Source organism: Eurypyga helias, unplaced genomic scaffold (genome assembly GCF_000690775.1).
Source record: "Eurypyga helias isolate BGI_N326 unplaced genomic scaffold, ASM69077v1 scaffold1389, whole genome shotgun sequence".
Taxonomy (NCBI): Eukaryota; Metazoa; Chordata; class Aves; order Eurypygiformes; family Eurypygidae; genus Eurypyga; species Eurypyga helias.
This window is the reverse complement of record NW_010273698.1, coordinates 32,340-49,642: the sequence shown is the minus strand read 5'-3', so window position 1 is coordinate 49,642 and position 17,303 is coordinate 32,340.

Sequence of the window (17,303 nt, the reverse complement as noted above, 5' to 3'; positions counted from 1 at the left end):
TGGAACCACCAGCGCAGCCCCCGGCATCTCGGCCCATTTGGTCTTTAGGGAGCTCAGAACAGTAGGAAGCAAAATATTACAGGGAGATATAATCTAGGATCAATCCCTCAAACTCTAGAAACAAGTTCAGGGAACTGGTAACACATGGCTTCTCCGCCACGTGAATGATGGCAGATGTGCAGTTGATTTGATTAAGCTGTTCTGTAGTATTAGGACCACCCAAAAGATGGCACTAAACAGCCTTTAGTCACACACACACACACACGAGAAATTCGCTAATAATACGCAAAGAAGTAGTTCACTACCTTAATTCTGTAATTTTGTGTGCAAAAGTCAGAGTCAGATAATTTTGTGTCAGACCAACAGGAAAACTGAGGACAAAAATTTTTATATAAGCAGACAAAATTTGTACTGTAAATATTACTTTTCTAGACCCACATGAAAGCATTCATATTTTTGTAAACACAACACCGTGACATTTGGTGAGCAGCGCAAATGTGTTAAAATTACCCGGAAGTTAGGCGCTGCACCTAAAATACTTGTTTCTTTAGGAGCGACTGATGCCAGTGCTGTATACTGACCTTGGTAAATCTGTGGTTACTGGGCCAGAAGTGCTTTTATTTATGCGAGTGCAATGTGGAGTCACTCCAGCAGTGCCCGCAGAGCTGCATGGAATAACAAGTGTTAGCAAGGGGAAGCTTCGTCCCATTGTCACTGCCTTTTCTGATTCTTTAATTAGCTTAGTTGGTTTGTGACGGGAAGAATAAGACACGTTTCTAGTAGTCCCCTTCCATTTCATCATGGAATAGTTGAAGGGAGAAAAAAATCACTTTCGTATTTATAACCTCTGAAAAATCAGTGATGGGATCTAATTTATAATAAACTCTAAAGATGAGAGTGTTCAGGGAAAGTGCCGGTGAAGGAATCCTCATATCCTCTACGAGTAATATTTTTATAATGACTTTAGTTTCGTGATTTTAATCAAATACCACATGTTAATAATAAACGATACAAATGAAAGAACACCACCTTAGCTTAGAGCAGAAACCATCTGGGTACCAAAAGGCATTGAGCGATCTGATGCCTTCCACAAATGTTAGATTCCCCTGCCTTTGAGCCTTCTCTTTTGAATGTGGTTGCCCGCAAACCTACAGCTGAAGTAGAAGGATAAAAAGAAACCTCCCAGGAACCAGGAGAGATGTAGCAGGATCAAGCAGTTAAAGTCTGCCCGGATACAAAAACTTTTCACCACTTTTGCCAAAGCTTGTCCCCTTGATGAGTCTGGTATTTTGCCCCCTTCTGCCTTTCTTAGTGTCACAGCCAGCAAGGATGCCTTTGGAATGTTGAGCTCTCCAGTTCTATGTACTCATGAAAATAAAAGCATTTAGAACACTTGTGTCAGCTCAAAAGGGAGTCAAGGTTTTACATTTGGGAAGGGTTTTTTTTTTGTTTTTGTTTGGTTTGGTTTGGTTTGGTTTATTTTGACAGCTCAGGTAAGGCATTTGGCTCATATAATATTTTGGGTATAACATGATTAAATTATAACCACTATTTGGTTATAATCAATACAAGAAACTTGGATGTCGAGGTGACACTTGCGGAAAAACCGTGCACAGACATGGAAGCACCAGCTGGCCTGTTCACATTTATTCACCACGGGGTAAAGAAGCCAAAAGAGAAGAGACAACGGAAGTATACGCACAATGAATGGGCGAGGAGCTGGGCTCTCTTTGTGCTTGTAGCACAGCAACGAGATCGCTCACGGAGAGATTCTGCACAATGCGTGGCATTCAAAGCCACCATACATTTCCCAGTTACATTTTGGATCCTATGGTCACAGCTTGTTGAAGCTAAAGGCTTACCAATATTAGATGTGTAATAGGGATACTGGGTTGTAATAACCAATGCTAATATATAATTCAACAATTGACTTCAAAAGCTCTGTAGTAACATGTGGTTTTAGCAGTGTATATCAAGGCTTAGTGAAACCAATACTTTCACGTCTCCTTCCTAATTTGATTTTAAACAACTTCATATTAGTAAAAACAAATCTGCAAATGAGTCTTAGCATAAAAATGAAATAATTCCACAGAAATATATTGAGGTTGGGGGGAGAGGAGCAACGTATTTTTCTGACAATCATTGAAATATGTATAACCTTCACATTCTGAGGGTTTTTGAATTTACTGCAGGTATTTTCTGTACCAAAGAGGATGTGCAGTTTCTTACTCAAGCTTAAAGATAACTTTGCAATGAAGTAAGAGCTGGAGGACGTAAAGGGGAAGGATGATAGGGAGGGAGAGAGACCGAACTGAAACATTACTAATTCTCACAATGGTAGCTCAGTGAAAAAAAATGCTGCAGAACAAACCTGCCTTCATCCAGTCAATTTTTGGAAAGAATTATAGCCATTTGGAACTGAGTTTTTACTTGAAAACTCTTTGGAAACAGGATACTGCTCCCAAGCACTTTCAGCCCTTTTGAGACCTGGAACGAGATTCATCTCACTCGGCTTCAGACATCTGCACTGTAGCTGTCTACAGCTGAACCCTGTGTCCCTTTGTCGCTGGAAAGAAATACACATGCGTCATGTGCGATCCATCCGACCTACTGGGGATGGCTGCTGTCAGGTGAAACGAGTAGCATGCGTGAAGTGCCCATTTGCTCTCTGCTGAAGCTAAAAGGCACCTATAAAGACTGTTTCAGATGCAGATTCTTAAGTCCAGTGAGAGGAAACCCCTCCCCAGTGTCAAAATATTCCTTTTAAATTTTTGAAAGACTGTGAAACTGTTCCTACAGTTTTATGTATTTAGACTTAAAATAAAGTAATAAGAGGAAGAGTGTAATGCACTCTTGGCAGGCAAACTGCCACTGGAATAGCTTACGACGGCAGTGTTTGTCTTCATGGACCAACGTGCATGGAAGTCAGCCATGGTACCACAAGGCAGCCTGTGGAGCAGTCTGAGGCCAGGGGTGGGTTTGTCTGGTCAAAGGTGGGAGCCTTCTCCACATCTCATAGCCCAGACACCCTCCACCCCCTTTGTAGTCAGCAGAGAGGAACAGGAGCCTGTGGCGCACACTCACCTTATCCCAAGGTCAAGGGCAAAACCCCCAAGTCTCGGACCTTTCAAGTGCTTACTTTCCTCTGTCAATTAGCAGAGGTGCCTGGGTTGGCTAATGAGAGGCACTTCAAGGGCTGCTGTAGGCAGGACCAGTGCTTCTGTCTGCAGTGGGGAACTGCTTCCATGGATGCAGCTGCAGGAGGGGACTTGCATGAGAAAAATGGGAACGTCAACCTGATGCTGAAAGCAGCTGTAAAAAATCCTGGTAGAAGAGGAACAGTTGTTTTATATCACTGTTTTGGAGCCTAGAAGCCCACGGTATGTTCCTGGCTGTGCTTCTGCTCACTGTGTGACTTAAAACAGGGTAATTATGACTTTTATGTCTTCCAGTTGCTTCAGCTGGCAAAGAGGGATAAGGATATCTTCTGGTGCCGCTTTGCTTGTCACCGCTTCACTTGACCTGCGGACGCACAGGTAAACTCTGAAACCTTGCCGCTCAACTTCGCAGTTAAAGGAAACTTGGAGATATTTGATGAGGATTATGCTTTGAATGGCGACGCTTTCTTTTAGCCAGCTTAGTCCTGGATCAGCCCAGCGTAACTGGTTTGGGAGAAAGTCCAAGCAATGAATCAATCAGTGAATCCTTGGAGATACAAACTTTGTTTTATTTTGCGGCATCATGCGTATATGGCTTGCCTTTCCTTCTCATTTCTTGTCCTTCTCCTGTTGCTGCAATGCACGCTGTCTCAAGTTTGGGAACTGGAGACGAGAGCAGGGAGCAGACGGGGAGCAGAAGGCTGCTGATGTGCAGCCTTCCTCCTTTTTGGAACTGCTCCTCAGAGAGGGCTCGGGTAACCCCACCATTAGCCACACAGCTCACTCCAACACCAAGGACGTGCGTGAGGGGGCCACTTGATGGCTCCTGCCCTTGAGCTAACCAGCGGGAAGGGCTTTTAAAGTACTCTGAAGTGCTATTGTAACTGCTCCCTGTGTTTAGAAAAGAAGCTAAAATGCCTAACAGCTACACAATACATCACTTGCACGGAGACAGTGAACATCATTTTGAAGGCAAAAAATCTCAGTGAGGTCGGTACCTCATGGGGAGAAAAAAGGTTTAAATCAGTGAGGACTGCATTGACACCGAATACGAGGTGATGCAGTCCCGTTGCTGAGCTTGGAAGGAAAAACCTTAGTAACACTGGCCTCACGATTTTGAACTGGACCTGTGTCTCTGCTGTTGATGTTACATTTACTTCCCCTCTATTTTTCATAATTTCAGAGTTGTGTACTATGTAAGCTTTTGGGTGCTCATACTGTCTACACCGTGTTTCTGGAATTTGCTTAAAAAAATGTCTTGTAGGCTGAAGCTACTGTAGTGGAAATTATTAATGACCGCAATGTGTGCAATGCCTAATTAGTCCTGGAACTCGAGCCTTATCTTCTTCTCATACCCAGCCAAAAATCTCACAGTGACCTGTATCATGATGGTTGGGTTACATTTTAATAAAACTTATAATTTCCTGCTGTGGAAGTGGCTATTTGTCTCATGGCTGTCATGACTCTTGACTCATTCCATTTTCTGACATTCCTGTGTGTTTGTACTCATTCGCTCTACAGGGGCTTGAAAGAGCAGCACATGAGGCTGTTGGCTGAACTGGTCCATTAGAATGTTTTCTCATAATAAGAGAGCATGAAATCATCCAACTGTCTGTTGGAAATCCTGCTGTGGAAGTGGCTATTTGTCTCATGGCTGTCATGACTCTTGACTCATTCCATTTTCTGACATTCCTGTGTGTTTGTACTCATTCGCTCTACAGGGGCTTGAAAGAGCAGCACATGAGGCTGTTGGCTGAACTGGTCCATTAGAATGTTTTCTCATAATAAGAGAGCATGAAATCATCCAACTGTCTGTTGGAAAATGTGCTAATTATTTTCTGCGTGGGTAAAAGGTCACAGCCAATGGGGCAAGGGAAAGGCAAGCAAGCTCCACATAACTGTGCACTGGAATTACGCCTAGGGAGGGAAAATAATAGTTATGAATACAGCCCATAAAAATAATTTTGAAGCTTTTCTAAAAGCTTTACCATGTTGTCAAACAGGAAATCGAAGAACTATTCTATGTCAAGACCAGAAAGGCCTACTCATAGAAGCAGAATTTTGGTGCTAGCAAAGAATAGGAACATTTTATTTTTAAATTCATAAAGCAAACTTTGATTTTTGTGCAGGAAATATACCAGACTTAAGAAATCCTGCCACTGACCTCCATGGTAGAATAAAATGAAGAGAGAAGGGGAAATAACTCATCAATTTTTTAATTACTATTATGCCAAGACTTTAAAGAGAGTTTGGATCCCAAATCTGAATTCCAAGAAAAGAAAACATTTTCTTTCACTGAACAGCCCTGAGGGGTGACTGGCTTTTTCTCCCCACCCTGCATCTTCCCAAGTGGGTTTTTTTCCCTTTTTTCTTGCATATACGTGTAAAAATACAAAGTAATTTATAAGAAGTTCACTTAATTCCTCACTCTCAGCTCACATTTGTTACAGATTTTGTTTGGCTTCCAGTTTGCCAGAAGGGCAGAGCGTGCTCCAGCCAGGGAATGCTGCTGTCCACTGAAAAATGTGTATGGATGGAGGAGCTCTTTTTCATGGATGGATTGTGGCTTTTGGCAGCAGAGGTGGCAGGAAGCAGTTGCCATAACTACGATACCATTAAAAAGAAAAAAAAGAAGCTTTAAGTAAAGAGGCATTTTTGAAATTATGCTTTTATTAACAATTCTGGTAGAATCAATCAGTCCAGTGTGATGGGTGACAGGATACTGAATGTGGTCTCTTGGATGTATGCTAAGGATATGCTTTGAGGGCTATATTCAGGCATTGGCTTGTAAGGTACATAGGGGAGGAAAATATGTAGACAGCCAGAGACCTGAACATAATCTGCCTTGCGTGGGATTTCAGGGCTCGGCTAAAATCATGCTGTGGTGTTAAATAGCAGACTAAAAAAAAAAATTAAAAAAATACATGTTTTTCAAGAAGTTTAAGGATGGGGTTTACAAATTCACGGAAGTTATTTAGAAACATGAATTACTTTTTAAGTCAACACTAAGGACTCTGCCTTAAGTGTAGATGTAATTTATCTGTATTTGAGTGATAGACGCTACTCAGATAAAAAGCCCAGATACAACTGGTTAACACTGGATGTTACTGGAGTCGACCCAGGGATGGTTTATGCTGGGTCAAACCCAGCCAAAGGTTTTTCATCCTCAACATTACACCACACATTATTGTCATTGGCAAATTGCTTTGGCGTTTTTTAGTGTGCTGTTGGAATCAGAAAACACTTCACACTGCTAAAGTAGCCCTTGTCTATTGCCATATGGATACCAAAGTAGTTTTTGTGGTCCTCTAGCTACTTTCCTTCAGTGTTTTGAGATGTGTCCCAAATGACCGAGCTATTTATTCACTCACAGGACCTTTACTGAACTAGTCAGGTGAATTGGACTCATACCCCTGCTGAAACACTGGTTCCCAGACAGGCTTTATCCCTTCACTCTCACAAGTTTCTGGGGTCGGCACCTATGAGACTGTCCCTCAAGGAGCCTTTGCAACCCACAGTCATGGTGCACCTTCAGCCAGGACTCCCGCCCTGGTGCCACAGAGAGGAGAAGTGCTCCCACGTTCCTATTTCGTTCAGCCGGTGACTTTCTCACGTGTAATGACACCAAGAGCCTTTGGGACATTTGTGGGTCAAGGTTAAGGCTAAACCTCTTGTCTGTGAGGTGCATTTCCTATGGTGCATCTCACAGTCTACTAACCCTCTGCTTTAAAAGCCAGTGTTACCTTGGGAAGTGCATTAGGAATGACCGATTCACTCCCACACCTTTGTGAGCTGTAATGTATGTTACAGCTACAATTGCTTCCACCCAAGAGTAGGAACCTCCTGGCCTGTCTAATTAAATAAATCAACCAGGAGTTTGTTTTAAGCTTTGAAAAGGCGTAACATGATAAGCCCATCTGGGCTGCATATTTTTAGTAACAATACCCACATTCTCACAAATAATTGGGCTATGAAGTCTTCAGCTACAAGTTCTAATGGAAATCCATATCCACCCTTACAGAATCAACAATTTTTGTTCCTTACATTTATCTTTTTCATCTCATATGAAATTACCCTAAACTGTCTGAGCTCCCAGTTACTTCTTGCCTCTCACTTTATCCAACTGGAAAGTAAAGCATGTCTTCCTCTATCGATACTCCATTCTCTCATTTGCTGCTTTGAAGTTTACCCCAATATACAGATTTCTACAAGATTCAAATGAATTCCCTGAGTATTCCAAAGTGTTTGGATGCTGCCTGGTCATGGCTTACATCCAGATTTGAGATAGAAGAGAGACTGTTCCTTCTTGGAGATTCCCCCCCCCCCTCCTTTCTCTTTTTTAGTTGTAAATGAGAAGTAACTATAGATTTTTTGACAAGGTCTTTTGTTTCCTAATCTACTAGGTCGTTACCATCCTCTTTTACATATTTCTAGAAACCTGACTAGCTGCCAACCAGGTGATAGTTTAAACATGTATTATGAATGCAGCCAAAGGAAGCGGCTCCTGAGTTGGAAGATGCCAACTTGGAGGAAGAAGAGCCTGAGACAGGAGCCATACTGGAAAGGCCTTCAGCAGGCTGAGGCAGGCAGAAACCTTTTGGAGGCAAAGTTGTTCCACAGTAACTTCACAACTTGGTTTTGGTCCTGACTCGGTCTCTACCTTGTCTTAAGAAACTGTTTTGGGGAAAAAAATAGCCAAAAATACACAATGAACTCATCCCAAAATAATAAAAATTTTGATGGAGAGGGGAGTAAAACATCCTTTGCTTCTTCCTCCTCTCCTCTGAAGGTGAAGTTCTTCATGTACCCTACTTCAGTCACCGTTTCATTCTAGCCCGAGGAAGAGCTATCATTTTGGCAGTGATGTCCTGCACACACGAAGAGGCTGGGCCTTCCACGAAGTCCTGCAACTTCCTTTCTCCCATGGAAGCGGAGCTGAAGACCATTACAGCGTGCCTGTAGGGCCCAGAGCCTGACTGTGTGTTTTGGCACGCGAATGCCAGACTGGTTGGTAATTTCCCCTTAAATCCTGCCATAGCTCAAAGTCCCGTCGAAAGAACCTGTGCCGCTGTAGCTGCTGGCTTACCGTACGGAGCCTGTCTCCGCTCTGCTGTTGGGGTTGCCCCTTGGGTTTGCCCCTCGGAAGGGATGCCGTTCCACGCACTTTCATTTGGTTGTGTGCAGCTCATGTTTTAAGTGGAGCATTGGCCGAAAGCCCCTGTGGATGGCTGTCAGATCTTAGCATGCCACATAAATATCAGTGTGAAAACATTCCTCCCAGCCCACACAGAACGCATCGAACACTGTTTTTTCTGGACAGAACCAGCCCTACGCACAGCAAGGCCTTCAGCAGAGGTCCACTTCCAGTGGGCAGGACCCTGTCTTAAACTGACCACTTTAAAGTGCTGTGAAAGTTTCCAGTATAATTTTTTGCTGCCCTGTAGTTACAGACCACCTTTACTAGGTAACTGAGCTTGTTTGCCAGCCCGCTGGGTAGCTGCCATCTGAGCAATCGCCGAGGTGGCCCGCTGCCAGCTTTCAACTGTTTCAAGATGTGAGTTACCTGATGCTGGCAGGCACTACGGGACCGGAGCGATGCTCGCTGCGCCGGTGCCCTCCTGCTTACCAAGCAGATGTTTCTCTGTGGTACCTTCCTTAGGGCTGCACAGGGTGGGTTTCCAATGGGCCTCTCTGCCAGATTGATCGTGGAGGGTAATCCACACTTTTTTTTGCATAGATGTGCACTTTATGTGCAGTAACACCTGCGTATGGCCCTTCTGTGGTTACCGGCACGGCTAGAGCAGAATTTACGTCTGGAAACCTCACCGGGGTGTACGCCCTTCCATCATTGCAACAGATAAGCAAAACGATCAGTGGCCGTGAGAACAGCCAGCTCCCGTCAGCAGGGAGCTCGGGCACACCACCTGCTGCCGCAGCAACTTAAGGCTTGAAAAGCACTAAGTGCCTCCAGAGCAAAAAGCGTAACATCCCTTTTGACTGCGCCCTCTCAAAATAACACCACATATGTGTGAGGGGGAAGAAAGGCGACTAGCAGAGCCAGCGCTGTAAAAGAACTCATTTCTGACGCACAGCTGTGTGAAGTGTGGAGCTAGCGATAGGCATGTCCTTGTGCATACGCAGGATCTGAAGGTTCGGTCGGCTTCAGCCCTCGAATCGATGCCAGCAGGCTCTGGCACGCACCCCTGCCCTCCTCTTCGCCTTCGGTGCAGCTATTTACTCACCATCCACTGGAAGCGTCGCTACTAACGTCAGCCAGTTTAGCAGAACCGGGGCTGATGCAGAGACGTGCCGGCGGGGGGTTGGCTTTACTCCTACAGATTCATGTCTTTCAGGTCAAGTCTTACTGGGACGGAGGAACGGATGGAAGAAGTAAAAGAAAGACACGACACTGACCCAAATTAAGGGTAGGCAAAGGTACATGCTTATGAGTTTCCTGTGGCAAAACGCATTAAAGCTAATGAAGATTATGGAATGCAAGGCTTCTTACCCCTTACACCTTGAGGCCCCCCTTCCTTTCTCTCCCATACCTAAATGCACACGCATTCTCCAGAATTTCATCCGACTATCCTGTCCTACTGTATTTGTTTAGAAACACTCGGAGCAGCGAGACGGTCATGGCAATAGCCACAATGGCAGTTTCAATGAGCTCATCCTGAGGTTGCACGTGACAGCTACAGCAAAGCTTCCTTCAGCAGCTGCTAAAGGAAAGGTCTGTGCGCCTTCACTTAGCCGTACTTTTCCCAGAATAATCATGGGGAAGCAAAGAGATTGACACCCTGGTCCTCCGTGCATGGAAGATTATAGCTTTTCCTTGGCTTTTTTGTTAAAATACTTTTCCCACACATTTTCTCTTCAATCCTGTCCTTGGGTAAGTAGAATGCCAAGTGGTCTAAGCATGATGAATTTATTACTTTAAACGTCGCAGAGCACAGCGTAAGGAGCGTGAGGTAACGGTGTAAGCCATGTGGAAAGACTTGAATGTTCTCTAGTTTACTTACTGGATATATTTTGAGGCTTCCAAAACCTACTTTTTTTTTAAAAAAAGGAACAGTTTGGCTAAAGGACTGCAACTGGATCAAATCCATCTTGCATCCCCACCCAAAAATGAGATTTGGGTCTACAAGTTGAGAGTCTTGGGAACAGAAGTCTCCCTCCTCGCATGTAATGACGTACAGTTTCTGAAGAGGTGAAATGTCACATTATGAAGGGATGGAAAATACATTAAGAGAGAATGAGTTCATCTTCCTGATACAGAACAGTCCCTGCGCAGTAATGGGATTATGGCAGCGCTGGACGTTTGAGAACGTCTGCACTGCTGTCTCCGCTCTGTTTGATTTGTATACAAATGGTTTTCCGTTCCCAGTAACGGCTTTCTCCGAGCTACCACAAACTCTGAAATGGGAAATAGAAATGGAATTTTGGGAAGATAGGACCTGCTGTAATCGCTCGGTGACAGTGCAGCTGACTACGCAGACAAAAACACAGAGGAGGTGCCGCAGTGTCCCTGAGGGGGTGACACCCCCGGAGCTCTCTAGTGGGCAGAAAGAACTGGGCAGGAGGGGACAGAGTGGTGGCACAGTTGGCACGGCTGCCATTTCTACCTGCAGGTGGGCGGGGGGAGACAAGGAGCTGGTGGAGGTTTTGCTCTCACCAGCTGAGGAAAGATGCAGGGAGGGATGAAAACCTGTTGCTCAATTCTTAGTGAAGAGAGTGTAGCACATGACTCGTCTCCCTAAAGCCTTTAGGCAGGACAAACGGTAGAACTGGCCTCCAGCAGAGGTTTTCACTGCCCCTTCCTCCGATGTTGACCGCTGTATTCTTCCTGAGGGGCAGCGACCAGTTTACAAACAGCTACTGTAAACGAGCGAGCAAGGTATTCTGAAGCATCTTCACGCAGGCTATATACAAATACGTAACGTTGTGCATATACGAGGACATACACCGTACCAAGCAGTAGCAGGACAGCTCTCTGGCTATGTGGTTCAAGCAGATTTAGACACAAGAGTAACAGACCATGAGACAAGGTTTTTGGAAGACCGTGGGCCCTTCTGTAGGTACTGGCAGGTCTGTAAAGCTTCACTGCCATCGTATGAACAACCTAGGAAGAAAAGCTATCCCTAGGCACCTATAAAAAGTGTCCGTAAATAAGAATCAATTTCGTTTACAATTTGTAAAACAAAATAAAGCAAAAATTCCACATTAAAAAAAGGCAAAATCAAAAGGTCGTAACAATGCCAGCAATCGAGAGTAGACACGCACCCAGGGTAAGGTTTAGACAGGATGAGTTTGCCTTCGCTGTTGGAAAGAAAGCCTTGTTTTCCAAGGCTTCCAACGCCAACTTAGTGCTGTGGAATGAGAAAAGATAAGCAAGAAATCGGCATGAAAATTGAATTATAATGCATAGTAATACGGTTCCATTAGAAAAGTAAGCGGCGGGAATGACACACTTCAGCTGGAGCATCTGTCCCACCAAGCCAATCCCCCTTGCTGCTCTTGCCTTTCCTGCGAGGCCTATGCTGTACCACCGCTCCTGCGCTCATCGAACACTGGCGCTACCCCTTCCGGCCGGCTTTTGCTCCTCTTTGGCTTATATGGCTAATTATGGATCTCATTCCGAATGTCTCAATCCGCTACTTCTGCAGGGCGCTGCTTTGGACAGACCCCACGGATTTCATGGGGGCATTGGGGAGGCTCAGGAGATCCCATCTTTCTGAATTACAGCACACAGGAGCTTTATCTAAGGCTCCGGAGAGGCACCGAGAGCTGCTTTCTGCACTGCCCTGCTGTATTCCATGAGTCACGGAACCGCTTTGACAGAACTCCACCCCACCCCAACTAACGTGCGACGTTTGCATATAGAAAGAGTATGTACGCCTTAATGCAGGGATCAGCTCCATCCCTTTTAGCTCGTCTGCCTCTAGTGGGACACAAATGGCAAGCAGCAGCCCACAAAGATACCATATGGAACAAATATTTTGGACCTATGATACAGTTTGTATTTATTACTTTTACTGAAATCACAGAATCAAATCTTTTAAGCTTACAACTGGTAAATTATACATACGTCATAGTTTACAAACCAAAATATTGGCCTTCAATGTGTCAAAGTTCAGTGTAGACCTTGTACAATTCAGTTCAAATTAATTTATATTTTGTATAACATATTATTTATGATGTAAACTGGCTGACATAGTAGTGCTCTAAAAAGGTTAACTCTCTTCGATCAGACACAGACTAGGATGAAAAGAAGTTGTGTGACACATCTTGGTTTTTCAAAGGGTACTGGTGTTTCAGCCAAGCTATCCGTAATGCACAAAGTGACACTTCCCGGAATACGCTGACGCCAACAGAGTGTACAAAGAGGCGCGTGAAATAAACTCAGCAAAACCAAACATCGTGCTTTCCCCTTAAGCCTTCCCCACAATACCTCTCTCACTTTATCTTATCTGATCTCAGGCAGATGACCTGGCAATCGCGATGGAATGGATTTATTGCTATACAGGAGAGTACGCTGCCTCCAACTTGGATGAATTCAGTATACTATTTCCTATGCCTGATGGGATTTTAACAAGGCATGTATGTTTATCACATGAAACACACTCACTGGCAATCAAACTATCTGAAAATTTCACAGTTCATATGATAAATTGTGTAAACCTGTTCCTATAAATTAAAAGACAAATTATGCTGTCACTTAAAGTGGTATAAGTCTGAAGAAGCTCCTGCAAAGCCAAATGATGTAAAGAAGTTACTCTGAATTTACACAGGTATAAGTAAAACCGGTGTAACTGTTCTGCCCTGTGAGGGGGAGTAACGGCGACCCAAATATTCGTTTGTGGATATACACACATTTGTACGTGTTTGCATATACACAATTACACACAGGCACACACGAAAAATACGCATTTGCACTTAGCCACAGTTAAGTTCTACCTGTGCCCACGTATGTGTTTCAACATGGGCTCAGCAAGGCCGATGCCCGTGGAAATGACTTTAGTGTCCTTACAGTGAGCCTGAGCCTCTACAGACAACTTGCAGGGCAAACGACGTCGCGAGGTTCGTTTTGGACCTGCAGCTCTGCAGGGCAGAAGGCCCGTACCAAGATGCTTTGCACGGCATGTCTGGCGGTAAGTTTTTACACCACTCGCCTCCAAGACTGTGACCGGAGTGTTTCAAATTTTGTACGCTGTCACTGAAAACTTGCACTAAAATCTCTGAAACCCCAAAGCTACATTTTGTGGTGCCAGCTGAGGCCCTAATTAATTCTCTCACATTAAGAGACAGTGCATGTGATAAACCAGAAACACCTGCATTTGCAACGTTATTCAAAACAAGAATGTTGAACTAGCTCTACTATACAAGCCCGTATCAGTGTACCCGCAGCAAAAAACTCTCTTGAAAACGTTACCAATGACAAGGTATCAATGCAATGATGTACTCTAGCAACTCTATAAAACCTGATCACTTGATTAAAAAAAGGAACAAACCCCTCTAAACCAGCAACTTTTGTTCTGAAAATTGCAGCCCATGCTCAGAGAACCTAATTTTGCCTTGTACCATGGGCTCCATCTTCCTCAGTGACAAAGAACAGCACAGCATTCATTGGCACGAGGAGAAACACTCACCTAAACATATTGCTGAAACCCCACAATTGCTAACGCTTCATCCTTACAAATCCTACGTAAAGCCAGCCCCAGCCATCATCAAAGTCAAGGTTTATAGTCATTCCCTGGCATTTTGGAGCAGGTTGTAAGTGAAGAAGCATCGCCCAGCGGCCATCACAAATTCACCTAAGGCTTTGCACCTGGCTCTGGGTCTTTGGGAATGCCTGGAAGGCAGCAGACACTGGGCAGGGAGGCTGAGCTGGAATTTAACTCATGTGAACGTGGGCACTGATACATAAGATCAGGTTGAACAGCTGGAAATAGATTACAGCACTTCCTTGACAGTGAAGCGGCTACAGAAGTCATTTGGACTGTTAAATAAACTGATTGCAGAAAAGCTGCAGGTCTGCCTGCATTGCATTTTTTTTCCTTACACTGGGCCCGATACAAGTTCCCTTGAGTGCAGCAGTAGTTGGACTGGATGAAACGTGGAAGCAAACAGATATTGTTATTGACGGGGAACACAGGCTTGGCTGGCTATTTTTGCATCTAACTGCCTGAAGTGGTGCGAAGAGCTAGATACAGTGGAGTAAAACATTGAAAAGCCTTCCAAATCAGGCTTTTGACTTTTTATAGCCCTATATACATATTTATATATGTATACAAATGGTGGAAAAGCTGAAAAAGTAGCTTTTTAATGGCTCAGTCTTCACAAACCAAATCATACATTGTTTCAGCTACAAAGAGGCACACAGGAGTTTCTCGGTAGTGTTTTCACTTGAAGAGGAGCAGCTGCCCAAGAGACGACTCGCTTGCTACCCTGACAACTCAGAGAAACTTCACTGCCCTGCAAAGGTCTCCCGTTTGCTCCAAGCCCCAACCTGTTCCCGCTGAAGCAAAGGGTAGGAGTCCCACCAGCTTTGGTGGTCAGTCACCGGGGCCTGCAGCGGGAGTCGCGGGTGCCTGTGCGGAGCGAGTCTGATGCCTGACCGCTGTAGGAACTAGGACGGGGGGTCTTTTGGTCCACAGACCTTTACGACCTGCTGGTGAGAGGTTTTCTAAGCCAAGTGTAACAAGAAGCTTTGAGCATGAGGTGCCACAAAATTAAAAACTCTACAACTTCTCTAAGAAAAAGATAGTAGATGGTAGCAGAAAAAGAATATACATCTATACAGTGTGCACACATGTATACACATATACTCCTGTTCCATGCAGAAAGCTTTCTAAGTCAAAACATACAAAAAATAACCAGTGCCATACATTATGTAAACTCACAAGGCGTACTTTCAACACAAATTTGAAGCATAAATTAAAAGAGAGCAAGAGAGAGACAGAGATGATAGCAAAACATTTTAAATATAGAATTTGCACAATTGTTTTTTTTGTTAAATAAGAATAAATAAATTCATTACATCCGTTCACATACCAGTTGTAAAAACAATAAATTATTTTATTTTTTTCAGTGCTGTGTTGCTTTTTTTTTCTTTTTTTTTTTTTTACAATTGTGATTAATCCACAAGATTATTCCCTCTCCCCCTTGTGATAAAACTGTTTCCACAGGAGGGCAGCTCAATTTAATTTCTTGTTTACAGTCAAGCCAAAGATGATTAGGCTTCTTCCTAATGAGAATGCCTCATCTGAAAAGCAGATGCTCTAAAAGCCACCAATGCTTAGGGGTCCAGCTCCAGCTAAGAGCACGGGAGATGTGTCCCAAAAAGTCAGCAGTGAATTTAACACTGAGAACGGTTTCTTCCTATGCAAAGACCAATACTCCGCTCTTCTATCCCCTGGATGTATTTTATGAAACCTGTGTGGCAACACTCGTTAGTAACGTAAACAATGACATAACAGTGTGAGTGACAAGGAATTTAGCTGAGAACAGAATCTGAAATGACAAAGTCATCCTTGCACCAGTTTTTCATTCATCAGTTACATGAGATAGCTGTGCCTGGCAAAAGCAAGGTTTGGAATCGGAGTCTGGGTAGAAGGAACATCCCTAAAGCAAGAGCTAACTAGAGGAGGCTGACAGTTTATCTTAGGCTGCTGGGGTTGCTTCCCTTTGCCCTACAACCATATAAATGCAACTGCTTTTTGCTCATGCTGACTTGCTTCATGACTACACTGGTGAAAAGGGAAAAATCACCACAGTGATTCTCATATTTCTTTCTTTTTTATAAATAAACTCTTTCTATGAAAAAAAGATACTCTTGATCTAAAGAGGCTTTAAATTTATACCCGTGCATGGTATTACCCTTCTGGAGCCTGAACAAAAGCTTTACTCATTCTGTTGAATATATAATAAATTATTACTAGGATGAAAACACAAATACTTGCACATTCTGTTTCTGTCATGATAAAACACAGGAAAAACAAATGCCACTTAATACGGCAGCTGTATGCTGAGGCAAATATTGTCTATGCTGAGAGACATTAAGTCTCCTTATTTTTCCTCTCATGATGGTTTCTATTTGTTACAGACTTTTTTGAGAGGTTCTAGAACATGTGTAATACACATAGAAATATAAAAATTAGGTTACTTGAAAGGAAAATTAAGACACTTCAAAAGGATCTTATGTTAATAGGCAGAGAAGGCATAAATCTTAACTTTCCAAATCTCTGTAAATATTCAGTTCTTAGGGTGGGATCACAGATTAAGTGGGGAATTTTCCTCAAGATCCACACTTTTGCATAGGACTACTCCTAATAAGAAGGCCACACCATGTTTGAAAGCTGAAGATGACTAGCAACATTCACTGGTAATTCATTTTGACAGACGAGGCCCTGCCCCTATTACTGTTTATTTAGAACAGGTTACAAAACCAGATAATTCGCCAGGTTTCATACTTGTAGATGTAGCAATGCTTTGCTGTTTCGAAATCATCACATGCTTTCTAAGAGTTCATACAAACATGCCACAGTTGCAAAAACATGTTTGTGTCAGTCTGGAGCAAGACCTGCCCTTCTTGCTACACATATCAACACGTTTTCTCTGCTGATTCCATGACTGGGGTTTTCAGAAGAGCCTGGGGTATTTCAGTGCTTGAGTACCACTGACTTACAGCTGTGAGGCTCGTCTGAAAATCCTCCTGCAGTCTCATACTCTCTGTGGATGAACGGAGGAATAAAAGACAGATGGGTTTCTATTTTCATCAGCATATTATAACCATTTCTTTTGGTACCTGTTATTTTAGGGCTTACTCCAGAGCCTGCTGATGTAAAAGGAAGCAATTTTAAGAGGGTTGCTATCAGGCCTCCACCTGTTACCTGCATAAGGTGAAATGTCCATCCTTGGTGACAGCATTTCTGCCAGACAATAAGGGGATTCAGAAGTTGCTGCCAATGAAAATTACTACCAGCTACTGCCTGCACTGTGGAAACAGTCTTATTGATACTGGGAAAGCCCTCCACATCCTGATGTGGTTTGACTTCCTAGGGACCCCTCTTCCTCCCAGATGTGGTAGATATACAAAACATGAATGCCTTCTATAGCTTTAAAAATAAGAACCCAAAACACACACAA